General features: G+C 37.6%; 2 pseudogenes; both read left to right on the top strand.

Annotated features, from left to right (window-relative positions):
- Positions 1-7,556: 7,556 nt before the first annotated feature.
- Positions 7,557-11,920, top strand: LOC140523257 (olfactory receptor 8U9-like; annotated as a pseudogene).
- Positions 9,195-11,059, top strand: LOC140524237 (protein C1orf43-like; annotated as a pseudogene).
- Positions 11,921-13,167: the final 1,247 nt, after the last annotated feature.

The following is a 13,167-nucleotide window of genomic DNA, read 5'->3' as shown; positions in this document are numbered from 1 at the left end:
TAGTCCTACTATTTCTCATAGTATTGTGACTGAACATTTGGATGAATTAGAAGTACCTGGTATACAGCTTACCTACTACATAGATGATATTATGATACAGGGAAAAAATGTAAAAATGAAGGAGAAGAGTTTGATGCTTTTAACTGAGCATATGAAAAGCAAAAAGTGGGAAATTAACCCTGCAAAGATTCAAGGACCAGCTGAAACAGTGAAATTTTTAGGTATACGATGGAATAAGGGGCTGCAAGAGATTCTTTCACAAGCCCGACAAAAGATCAGGATTTTCCTATCCCTACCAAGAAGAAAGAGGCCTTAAGGTTTATAGGATTTTTGGATATTGGAAACATCACATTCCAAATCTGGGACATATTTTGAAATCCCTATATAAACCCCTATATAAAACCCCTATATATACTAGGAAGAAATACGAATTTGATTGGGCACTTGAGCAGAGCAAAGCTTTTGAAGAAGCCAAGGCTGTAATACAGGTCTATGCAAAGTGGCCTGGTAGAATTACAAGTGACTGTACAAGATGAATATGCAAACTGAAGTTTATGGCAAAAACAAATTTTGGTCTAGGAAACTCCCTTCATCTAGAATTCAATATACCCCTTTTTGAAAAGCAGTTGTTAGTTGCATTTTGGGCTTTGGTAGAGACTGAACTGACTGAAATAATATTAAGGCCTAGATTATGACCTGGGTAATAAGTACTCTGCTTCCCACAGAACTGAACATGCAGAAGAGAATAGAATAATTGAAAGGAAAGAGTACATTCAAAACATCCAAAACAAGCAAAAGGGAAGTTTCTGCTTTATATGACTCAGTAGAAAACATGGATAATGAGGAAAATGATACATTCCTTGAGCCAAAGCAACAGTTGGTACAGTCCTTGGTAAAATGGAATTAGGAATATGATGGATTAACAGTAGAACAAAAGAAACATACATGGTTTACTTATGGGACAACAAAATATTTGGGCCACAGAAGACATTGGAAAGCAGTAACCTACAACTCATGCACTAGAAAGACTTTGGAAAGTACTGGGATAGATGGAAGTACTCAATATGCTGAACTTATGGCAGTACATCAAGCCATTAAAAGAGAACAAGGAGGACGGTGTCATATATTCACTGATTCACGGGAAGTATCTAATGAGTTAGCTACATGGATGCCCATGTGGAAAAATCAAAATTGGGAAATCCATGGCAAACAAGTCTGGGGCAAAGAATTATGGGAAGATATATGGGACATCTTTGGTTACTAATTGTCAGTTTTTCATGTAGATGCTCATGTGACCACGCCAGAAAGGTGAGTACAATGTACATGCTGATAGACTAGCAAAGTATGCTACTCAACATATTCTCCCTATTCTGAAGCCAACTGATGATCCAGTACTAGTAAAATGGGTCCATCAAAAGTCCAGACACTTACTGGTCCTGGTCACACACCAGTGGGCATAAGATCAAGGTATTAGTATCTCTCTTTCCTTGCTAAAACAAATAGCAGAAGAATATCATATATGTCAACTGGAAAAAGAACAAACTGTTCCTCAGGCAATAACTGGAGAGGCAGCAAGGAGAAAAGTCCCAGCCCAGATTTGACAAATAGATTATATTGGATCCTTAACCCAAGATAAAGAATGCCAATTTATGTGTACTTATGTTGACACTTACTCAGGTGTACCAGTGACTTGTCAGTATAAGAATGCAACTCAGAAAGTTATTTGTAAAACTCTAGATATCATAAGTCTGTATCATGAAACCCCAATGCAGATTAAAAGTGATGATGGGTCATATTTCAAAGACAATGAAGTGAAGAGATGTTGTGTATTAAATCATGTAGAATAGATGTCATATTGCATATTATCCACAAACATGTGGCTTAATTGAAAGAATGAATGGATTACTGAAAGAACAGTTAAGAGAGTAGTTCTAATAATTCTTATCAGCATTGGAAAGATAATTTGTTCACTGCTTTGCCTAATTTGAGTAAAAGACCTTTGGGAGAAATTATACCTCTAGCCAAAATGAAGAACCCAAATCTGAAAATTAGAAAACAACAAACACATGAGATCCCATATGCTGAGTACTGGACTGTAAGGCAAAATGTCCCATCTCTGTGTCCAGCAACACGTGGTTCAGCAGAATTTGATTTACATTGTTTATAGGACTTTTGGTTGGAAAGAAAAGAAATAAGAAAAATCTCTACTGGAATATGTATGAGAATCCCAAAAAACATTTTGGATGGCTATTATCTAAATCAGGATTAGCAGCTCAAAAATATGTGTTGGCTGGAGTAATATATTCTAATTATCAAGGAGGAATACATATATTAGCTGGAGTAATAGATCCTAATTATCAAGGAGAAATCATTGCAGTATTCCAAAATTTAGGTGAAGAACCTATACAGTTGTGTAAAAATGAAAGAATAGTTCAAGTGATTATTAGTCCTTGTGAAGCAATACCCCTTGTGAAAACTGATTCTCCTTCCAAAATACCTACCAGAGGAACTGAAGGGTTTGGTACTACTGATAAAATGAAATTGGGAGCTAAAGTATGGGTAAACTGAAAGCCAGACGATGTTCCAAAGGTTGCAGAGATTACAAGATATGGGAAAGATAATACCGTAACTGTTGTTTATTCAGGAGAAGATGATTACCAAATTGTGCATTGACCAAGCTCCAGATACTGTGTATGATACGTTATCTCTGGACCTGGCATCGATCAACCTCTAGATACTGGCCAAAGAATTACTCCTCAAATGTGACCTCTCAAGGCAGAGACAACTCTACATACAATCTCAGCAGGAAATAATTATAGAAGAAGAGACTTTAACTCCTTACCCCGATGGATTTCGGGTACCATTCTTTTAAGGGGGGAATGATGTAGTGCTTGTGCTCAAGCCTCCACTCTAAGATATTGTTTTTACTCTTATTTTCTGTTATTTCTGTGATTCTTACTATATTGTTATGAAGTTATGAGAATACCAGTTACTCCTAAACTCCTATTGATCTCTTAAAGGACATGAAAGTTCTTGGGGATGAATGGAATTTGAAGATCTTTCCTGCCCCTCAATAGGCCTATGCGACCTACTTTGAGCTTTGGCCCAGGCAACAACTTGAGTTATACGAAGTCCATGGTGGGAGGCGCTTGCCAAATGAGTGGAGCAGGAAAAGAGAGTGAGGCAGAGCTGAGAAAGAGTAGGGAGGGCAGAGCAAAGTAGCTAAAATGAGTGAGAGAGGGAGTGATTTTGCCTAAGGGACCTTGATTGTGGGGAGGCTTGTCAGAGGGAAGGCCATGATCCCTGCATTGATAATGTAGATTTCTTTGTTACTATGATGAATTTGACTTTCTGGTGATGAATTTTACTTTCTGGTGTTTGAATCTGGGTTTGAGTCTCGGTTTCATCGTTCAGGAAGAGAGTTTATATTTTTCAAATTTACCCTGGAAATACACATGCACAATAGTGGCTGCTGTAAGTATCACATTGGCATCATAATTGATCAGGTCAGTGTTCACAGAAAACAACTACCCTTCCTCACCCTCCCCAAAAGTGGATCTACAAGCTAGATTCCTTCTCTCATTTTCACATTCAATTCCTTTTCTTCGTCATATTACTTAAATAAAGGAAAGTGCAATTTATAAAATGCTTTGAGTCTTATTTCAGGTTGTCCACATCATCCATAGCATGAAAAAGGAATTTCCTCAATTGCTAAGAGAATTGACAAAAGCTGTGTTTGAAAAACTTGCCCGAGATATCCATAATAAAAATTCCATTATCTAAGACAGCGTTTGTATCAATGGACTTCATCCTTTGTAAACCACAGCTGGTCCAATAGCTTTTGATACACAGGATAAAGGCCATCTTAGATTTTAGATATTCTGATTATCAGGTGTCCAACATCCCTCACTACTCGTCCCTCTCCCCTTTTCCATTGTGAGCAGTTTTATCTCTTAGTCATCAGTATGAATTCAAATCAGGTCTCACACAATTTCTGTGGAAACAAAATTCAATCATCCCTTACACAGTGGATCTTAGACTTACGCAAGAAAACCATGAAACTAGAGAGTGATCATGATTGTATTAATATTAGCGTATTGCACTATTACTAATAATTGAAAATGTTTCAAAAACAATATTTGCTTCAAAAAAATCATTTTTTGCCACATCACTCACTTTGTGAGAAGCAGGCTTAGATTTACATCGCCACAACACTCCAGAGCAGCTCCTCAATTAAAATTCAGTTTGCTTAATGTTTCCCATGGTTGCATTTAACTTCTCTGTCAGCACCTGCCTGAGTTATGCTTCAAGACTAGTTGAAGGTGAGATTCCTTTGGGACAAAATCATCAATAAAACCTTGTTCTCAAATGCTGTTCTATGGATTATGAGGATCTAGCTACTTACTCATCCCAGGTAAGACAAACTATTCCAGTTGACTTTAACATCTTTAGTAGCTTAGAATCTATACCACTTTAACCATAGGTAGTGGTGGGAACCAGAATTATGGCTATACAATAACAGAAATACTATTTTTCTTGAGGTTTAAGAAGGCAAGGCCTTAGTTTATATTAATATCAAAATGGAGTCAACCAGGTCAACTGGGCTAAGCTTAAGTGGGGGGGGGTGGATTCTGGGATCAAATTGGGAGAGTAGTGGGAGTAGGGAAGAGGTGATGACTACATTCTTTAAGAGCTTATCGATTTTTCTTAGGATCTTTCTCAGAACAGACTGGGATTTCCTTTGTATGAGGAAGGTGGTGACATAAGCAACTAGTCATTTTTTGATGGCAGATGTTCAACAATCAGAAGGGGATTTCCCTAACTTTTTACCATTAGTATAGTGATCATGAAGTATTATGTAAGATCTCATATTTCAGATAAGGAATTATAAGAAATCTCGATTCTCATTTTCAGATATAATTTATAATGAACCTGAACCCATAAGTAGAAGATAACACATTTGCTAAATGAAAAGCTCCATTCTTTTTAAAGTAAGTACCAAGCTAGATGACTTGATCTTTTCTCAGCAATCATTCTATTATTTCCTCTGACTCATTTCATTACCTAAGCATCATTAGTAATTCAAGTTACAGTACTGGAGATTCATTTTGTCTATATATCTAAAATACGGAATCCTGTGAGTTAAGATCATATACAGAATACTAAAATAATTGTTTAAAAAACAGGAAAAAATACTGCCGAACTGTTGCTTGATTTATATATTGCACAACCACAAATCTGGTCTTTGTTTCCCCTCACTGAAGTGGTCAGTAATTTAAGGGAACTGCCAAAGTCAATTTAGTAACCTAATTTTAACTGCTCTGTGTTTCCTAAACAGGATGGGTTACATTTACTAAGGCTATGCTTGGACTTAGGTTTATTAAAGTTCAAGAATCAAAAGGGAGAGGTCATTTTGATGTTATTATACATGTAAATGATTGGCCATTATGATAGGGTTACTAAAAGTCAACCTTGTTCTTGGTTCTCAGTTTATCGTAGAAGCAACTAAAAAAACCAAAAATACAAGTTATAGGTGTAAGCACCTATTAAATGCTTACTGATTAATAACACTTGTAAAATTCAAAATAAGAAAAGTATTCCATACAGTAAACTCAAGTTCTTATTTCAAAAGTAGGTGAACTTCTCACCTGTTGCTTGGACTAAATCCATAGCCTCCTAATTGGACTCATATCTTCTCACTGTATTCCAGGTCTCCTAACTGGATTTCTTACTTCCAGTCTTTTCTGTTCCAATTCGTTCTTCAAGAAATTGACAAAATCATCTATTGGTATCATTTGTCTAATCTGTGATTTGTAGCGACTCCCTAATACCTCAAAGATACTCCTCACAGTGGAATTTAAAACTTCGTCAGTCTGGCTTCAGGTTTGTATATACTTATGCCACATTTCTTAGTTGTACATATTTTATGTATGAGTTACAATGATTTGATTTCTTGGTGCTCTTAATCAGCAATTTCAATCCTACATCTATTCTCACCTTAGTTTTCTTAAAGGATAAACTGAGTATCACCTCCAGTCATGATTCCCTATTCATCTTCTGCCTTACCTCAAATTATATAGGGGATTCCAAAAGTCTTAATGTTTCTTGTAAGATATTAAGACTTAAAATTACTCTAAAAATAATGAGAGTAAGATTGAAAAGGAAAAGGGGATGGCAGAGGATGTGATGGACAGATAGATAGTAACAATAAAACAATGGACATGAATTTGGACCAACTTCGACAGACAGTGGAGAATGGAAGGTCCTGGAGTACTATGGTCAGACATGACTGCACAACAACAAAAGAATTCTGGAACCTCCTGAACCTTATTTATTTTTATAAGTCAAATGAAGTCACTAAAAGAACCTCAAATGTCAGTGCAACTCCCTCACTCTACGAATGGGAAAACTAATGCCTAGAGACTTAGTTTACTAAGTACTAATTGGCATAGTTGGAATTTGAACCAAGTTCTTTAGATTCCAAGTTTCTGCATTCTCTTCACTATATACCACATCATCTCCCTTCTCACTGTGCTGTCAGTAAATCATTTGTTTTGAGCTAATTGCCTTCTCTCCCTGATTTTAGTCAAAGGAAACACACCAGTGGGGATTCATAATTTATTCTTTAAAAATAGGGACTCACAGAGTACTTTCAAAGGCACAGCATTGATTACCCACAAGGCATTCGACCTTCAAGATGGAGGTTGGAAAGTGTTGTGGATTTCTAAATGCTTTAAATTCTTCAAGATAAAATGTAAATTCCTTGAGAACAGGGGTTATTTTCAATTTTACTTTTGCATTCTCAACACCTAGTATGTGTAAGCATGTATGTATTATGTGTGTAGGAATGTATCTATGCGTATACATACATATCACACATAGATACATTCATACGTACAGATAGATAAAAGCATACAAAGTGTGTACGATATACACACACATATATATACAGCCCAGTAATGTAGAACTACTCTGAAATATATAACCTGAGAGTTGTCCTGAAATCTGGTTAAGTGTGCCCAGGGTCAAAGAGCCAGTCCATGAATGGAGTCCGATTAGAATCCAGATCTTTTGACTTAGAGACTAGCATTCAATCCACCAAACCGTACTGCTTCTCACAAGGTAGGTGATGAAGAAATGTTTATTTGAATGCAAAAACAAGAAGGACAGTTACAATCTAAGCCTTCACTATCAAAACAGAGATGAAATTTCTTTTCAGTGGAGAGTAAGGCTGTGTGGAATCGTGGAATAAGTGTACAAGAAATTCAAACCCAAGTCTGAACATTAATTAATGGTATTATTTTGAATGTGAAACTGTGTCTTGTTTTTCTAAAACAATAAAATGGTATACCAATATTTGCATAACTTCTTCCATAGGATCATTATAAGTGCAGTAGTTGGTAATCACACCAGGTTTTATTTTATTTTTACTGTGTGCTAGCTGTCATCATTTACTCTGAAAATGACGACGATGAAAAGTGTGGTTTAAAAGCCAGGAGAAAAACCAGGAACTAACCTATCTCCCATCTTTATTTTTCTCTTGGCCAAGTTTACAGATGGATTGAATGGCTCAGATTAATTTTACCCAGGTAACTGAGTTCATTCTCTTGGGCATCACTGACAAGCAGGAGCTGAAGATACCCCTCTTCATGGTGTTCTTGTTCATCTATGTGTTCACAATGGTGGGCAATCTGGGTCTCATCATAGTCATCAGAATGGACTCAGGATTAAAAACCCCAATGTATTTCTTTCTAAGTCACCTCGCTTTCGTTGATTTCTGTTATTCTTCTTCCATTACTCCCAAAATGCTGGGAAATTTTTTGTGTGAGAAAAATAGTATTTCTTTCCATGCATGTGCTATTCAACTAGGATGCTTCATCGCTTTCATGGATGCAGAATGCTTGTTGCTAGCTTCCATGGCTTATGATCGCTACGTGGCAATTTGCAACCCTTTGCTTTATAAGGTTCTGATGTCTCCTAAAATCTGTATTCAACTTGTAGCCATGCCTTATATCTATAGCTTTCTTGTTGCACTCTACCATGTTATACTTACGTTCCGCCTCTCCTACTGTGGTTCTAACATTATCAACCATTTCTATTGTGATGACATGCCTCTCTTGAGGCTGTCCTGTTCTGACACCCACTTCAAACAAATATGGATTTTTATCTGTGCAGGAATCATGCTTATTGCTTCCTTTTTGGTTGTCTTTGTCTCCTACATGTATATTATCTCTGCGATTCTAAAAATGCAATCACCTGAAGGAAGGCACAAAGCTTTCTCTACCTGTGGCTCACACACGGTAGCTGTCACCATTTTTTATGGGACCTTGACATTTATGTACTTACAGCCCAGTTCAAACCATTCCCTTGATACAGATAAGATGGCCTCAGTCTTTTATACAGTGATCATCCCCATGTTAAATCCCTTGATCTACAGTTTGAGAAACAAGGAAGTGAAGAATGCACTGAATAGGGCCTTAAGAAACAGAAATCATGGCTTTGAGTAAACTTAGATATTAACTTAAGGAAATGTACTATTTTGTTATTGTCTCATTAATTGGAACACTATTTGGTGAAATCACTTTAATGAAAGGAAATGCCATAAAATTGTGGGGTGTTCAAGGCAGAAGGGACTTTGGAAATCCTCTAAGTCAGTCACCTCTCCTAATTCCCCAGCATGGGCTCTATCAATATCAATATCCATCAAGCATTTATTAAGTGTGTACTACTTGCCAGGCTAGTCATTAAACAAAAAAAAGGCACAAGTCAAAGAATTCCTGCCTTCAAGAAGCTTATATTCTAACTGGGGATTTTCTGTCTCTCAGAAAAACTCTGTGATACTTCCACACATCAGCATATTACACATCAAAAGCTTTTAATTAAATATTGATCTCCTCTTTCCTCAAGTATATCAAGGAATTGGCAGATCTGTAATTCCTTCTTTAGTTCCTTTTTGGACACTCGCCGTGGGAGGCATGGCTCTCCCTGAACCAGTTTTGCTAGCTTAAATGTCTGTCTCTCAAGATGATCGTAGGGGAGGTGGCAGAGTTTCGAAATAATTATCTTAGAAGAATCCTATCCTTCCTTTCCTGTGAAAAATACATCAGTTAAGACATAGCTCTTGCTGGAAACCAGGTGCCCTCATTCTTGGACCTAAGCATGACCAAAGCACCCAAAACACCTTGGAGAAGAAAATGGGAGCATATAATATAGCAGTCCAAGGCTTCTTTCCCGCTGGCCAACACACCAGAAAAGACTGTACCCAGAAACATGTTCACATCAGGTACATATTCCCAGGGTCTTAGAGATTATCATCTTGCCATTGCTGAATCCTCTAGGCAGGCAGATCTGGATCTTTTCTTTGTTTTGAAAATCACCAAATCTATATTTAGGCAAAAATCTTATTATGTATTGGGTAACCAATAAATGCTATTCCTATTCCTTATATGTCAAAGAGAAAACACGATTTAGACTCATTTCAGTTGAACAATATTTATCAGACATCAACTATGTCCAAAGCATCGCAATAAGCCCCAGAGATAGAAAAACAAAAATAAATTAGTTGATACCCTCAAAAGACATATTCTACTGGGGGAATGAGATAAAACGTACAGAGAAAAACAAGATAAACTTGAGGAAGGAGATGACACTAACTACCAGGGGAATCAAAAAGGGCTTCACCTCAGGAGGCATTTTAGATGAGCCTTCAAGAAAGCTAGGGTTCCTAAGAAGCTAAATTAGTAGGAGATATGTCCCTGTCAAAAGCAGAAAACTAGTACAAAAATATGAGATGAAATATAAAAATCAAGGAACAGTTCGAAAGAGGGTGTGTGAAAGGAAGTGAATGCCAAGAAAGTGATTAGCAATAGAGAGCTCTCTCATATCCATGAAGAGAGAAATAATAAGATCAAGTTTAAACCCTCTTTTCCCTGATAGCCTTTCCAATACTGGAAGAAAGGTATTACATCCTCCTTAAATCTTTTCCTCTGCAAACAAACACAGAAGGAAAATACAATTACTTCATGATTGAAAAGAAACAAAACTAGAGGTTCCCTGGGCTCTCCCGGCCGCCATGCTTTCCTTCAGGGCCTGGATTTGACTTCCCCCATAAGGAAATGGCAAAGTAGCACCAAAGAGCACTAGGGCTGTTGCTACTACAGAGCCCAAGCTAATGAAGCTGGAAGGAGGCCGTGGCATTCAGCAGTAACTGGTTGTCGGGGGTGAAAGTTGTGCTGGTGATGGCCTATGGGAGCTTGGTATTTGTGTTGCTGTTCATTTCTGTGAAGAAGTACATCATGCACTTTGCTATGAAGTCTTGAAGAGGCCCCCACGTCCCTGTGGGGAACAATGCTCCCAAGGATCTGAAGGAAGAAATTGACATCCGACTATCAAAGGTCCAGGATGTAAAGTATGAACCCCACCTTCTCGAAGATGATGCCAGACTTTTGCAGCTGGAGACACCAGAAAATCAATATTGCTACAACTATTGTACAGGATGAAAGCATTGGATGCCGTTCGTGCCTCTGAGATCCTATGCCATTCAGAAGGCCGGCATCCTCGTTCCCGGATATGCAAGAAATTCCGCTCTTATTCTCTGAAGTTTAGAAACACAAGCACCCCCTTCAAGGGTGTCTGAAAAGCTCTCATTGATACCCTGCTAGATGGCTATGAGACAGCTCTATACAGAACTAGTGTCTTTGGTCAGATTGAATATCTACACTATCAGGAAGTACTGAGTGAACTAGCTGCCGCTGTCAAAGCCCATGGGGGGAGCTCCCAGCAGTAGCACCAGTAGACACCTAAGGATTTAACACAGTCTCCTGAAGTATCCTCCCCAACAGCTATCCAGGTCACCTATCTGCTCTCCAGCCAGAAAAGTAAAAGAGCCAAGCACTTCCTAGAGCTGAAGAGTTTTAAGGATAACTACAGCACACTAGAGAGCACCCTCTGTTTGAATTTGGGGATAGCCATAGCCAACATGGCTATAGTAGGAGAATCCAGTCTCAGTACCCAGGGATTTTTCCAGGACAGGAGGCACAACAGCACTGGACAACATTGATATCATTATACCCAGAATTCTTGAAATGTGTGCCTGGAAATCCTTCCTTAGCTTATCCCTCTGGTCTGTTGTAGAACTAATGTTCCATGAGGTATTCTTTCCCCCTCCCATAGCTTTTTTACAGAGTTGCATCCACATATTTTTACTCTGCCCTTGTCCCTTCCTTCTTACCCCAACTTGTTTTCGATAGTGGTTAATTTTTGCCCTCTCCTAAAGTCAGTTTTATCCTAAATAGGTTAGCGGTGGTGGGGGAAGTGGCATTTATGATGTTAGAAATGGAAACCACAGAACTCCTATCTTACACACTTGGATGGGGACTCTTGCCCACAGACATATCATTTAAAGTTGTCGAGTGGGAAGGGCAGAAAGGAATAAGTGTGTTGTACTTAAACCAAGCCCTGTTGAGATTTGTGTTGCGTTTAGTGCCCTTCTCTTCGCATATTATAGACAAAGACTAACTGAGGGAAACTGACAGTGATACAGGCACTAATTCCCCCAATATTTCCCCAGTAAGTCACTGTACTGGACTGACTTTATAAACTGGTTATTTAATAAAAAACAGCTGTAAAAACAAAAAAAAAGAAAAGAAGAAAACTAATAATATAGCGTTTTTAGCTATCACTTCATCCTAAGCTGGCACGCCGCATTAGTTACCATTCTCTCTTTTCACACAATCTCTCTTGAGGATAAGGGAATTTATTTATTTTCTAAGAAAGATGAGGTTAGGAAGTTAGCTGACTCATTCTAGCTCCTCTAAGATAGCGGATGATATGAAACTTAATCATCTGGATTGGAGTTACTTCAATATTAGGAAATTCCATATTATATATTCTTCTGAAAATATGTTTCAAGATCAAATAGGAAATGTTTTTAAATTGCCTTATAAGACTTTCTACTTTACCACATCAGCCACTTATTAGCATAGAAACACATCTCAGACTTAATTAACTTTCAAAATTGCATGGCTTCCAATCTCCTGAACTTATGAAATTCTGCTTACCAACTATAAATTTTTGTGTTCTCTTCTCTCCTCCTCTCTCATTCTTTACTCTCATTTTGATGACAAAGAATGGTCCCTTGAATGTTCCAGTTGGTTCCAACTTGTACTTCATTTGCCTTCAAATCCAGTCTTGAATCGATGATCTACTTCTTTTTAATGCATCACTTTTTAATGTAATCCTTTGCAGTCTAATATTCTGAGGTTACCAACTTGCCAATCTTCTTTCTTGAGTAACCCCCACCCTCTAAGTTACTTGTTCCTACTCCTGGTCTACCAAGCATCACTGAAGAAAGTCAATAAAACTTTCATGATTTCATTATACAATACATAAACTTAGTTGCTTATTATAGACTACCTTTATTAAGGTCTCGGTTTAAAGCAAGCAGCTTTATCCTCCTGTTTAAGAGAATATTGGAATTAATGTTCATATCCATTTATGTCCATTCATTCTCCACTTCTGAATATCTCTATTATCAATGACCCTCACCTTCCTCTCTTCAATTACAGAAAAAAAATTAATTTTCCCTAATTCTAATCCTCATTACTCGTCCTGATCCCATGCTCTGCAGGTTCTTTCAAGAATTTGATTTTAAAAAGTTATGTATCCTCTCTCAAGCATTTTCAAATTCTGCTTATCAGCTGGAACCTTCAGAACATCAATTCTCACCAACCACGAAAACAAATATTGTCATCTCTACCCCACTGAGGTATACCATCCCAAGCCCATTTCACAGTTTTCCTGAGTGTAAGATGAAGTATAACAGAACCAAATGAAAGATTATAGATGTGTTCAAAAATTGAACTTCTTAAGTACAGTTTGAGAGTGATAATATAACAAAACTTCCTTTTAAATGATATGAATGTTAAGTAGAAAAATTGGAAGCTCAATTTAAGGGAACAGCATATTCTGATAGGGACGAAATACTATCTTAGACATCAGTAAGAAAAATACAGTATCCAGAAGGAATATTAGTAGGTACACAATGATCCACCCTGCTCAGGTCACCTATTAAATTCTACAGTCTGTCTGTTCAGTGCATCATAATTTAGGAAAGACATGGCTGGAACTTGACAAGAACTTGGTGATCCTGATGGTGAGAGGAGTAGA

Source organism: Notamacropus eugenii, chromosome 2, assembly GCF_028372415.1.
Source record: "Notamacropus eugenii isolate mMacEug1 chromosome 2, mMacEug1.pri_v2, whole genome shotgun sequence".
In the NCBI taxonomy this organism is placed as follows: domain Eukaryota; kingdom Metazoa; phylum Chordata; class Mammalia; order Diprotodontia; family Macropodidae; genus Notamacropus; species Notamacropus eugenii.
The sequence above is the reverse complement of the archived record's forward strand: the minus strand, read 5'-3'. Positions and strand labels throughout refer to the sequence as shown.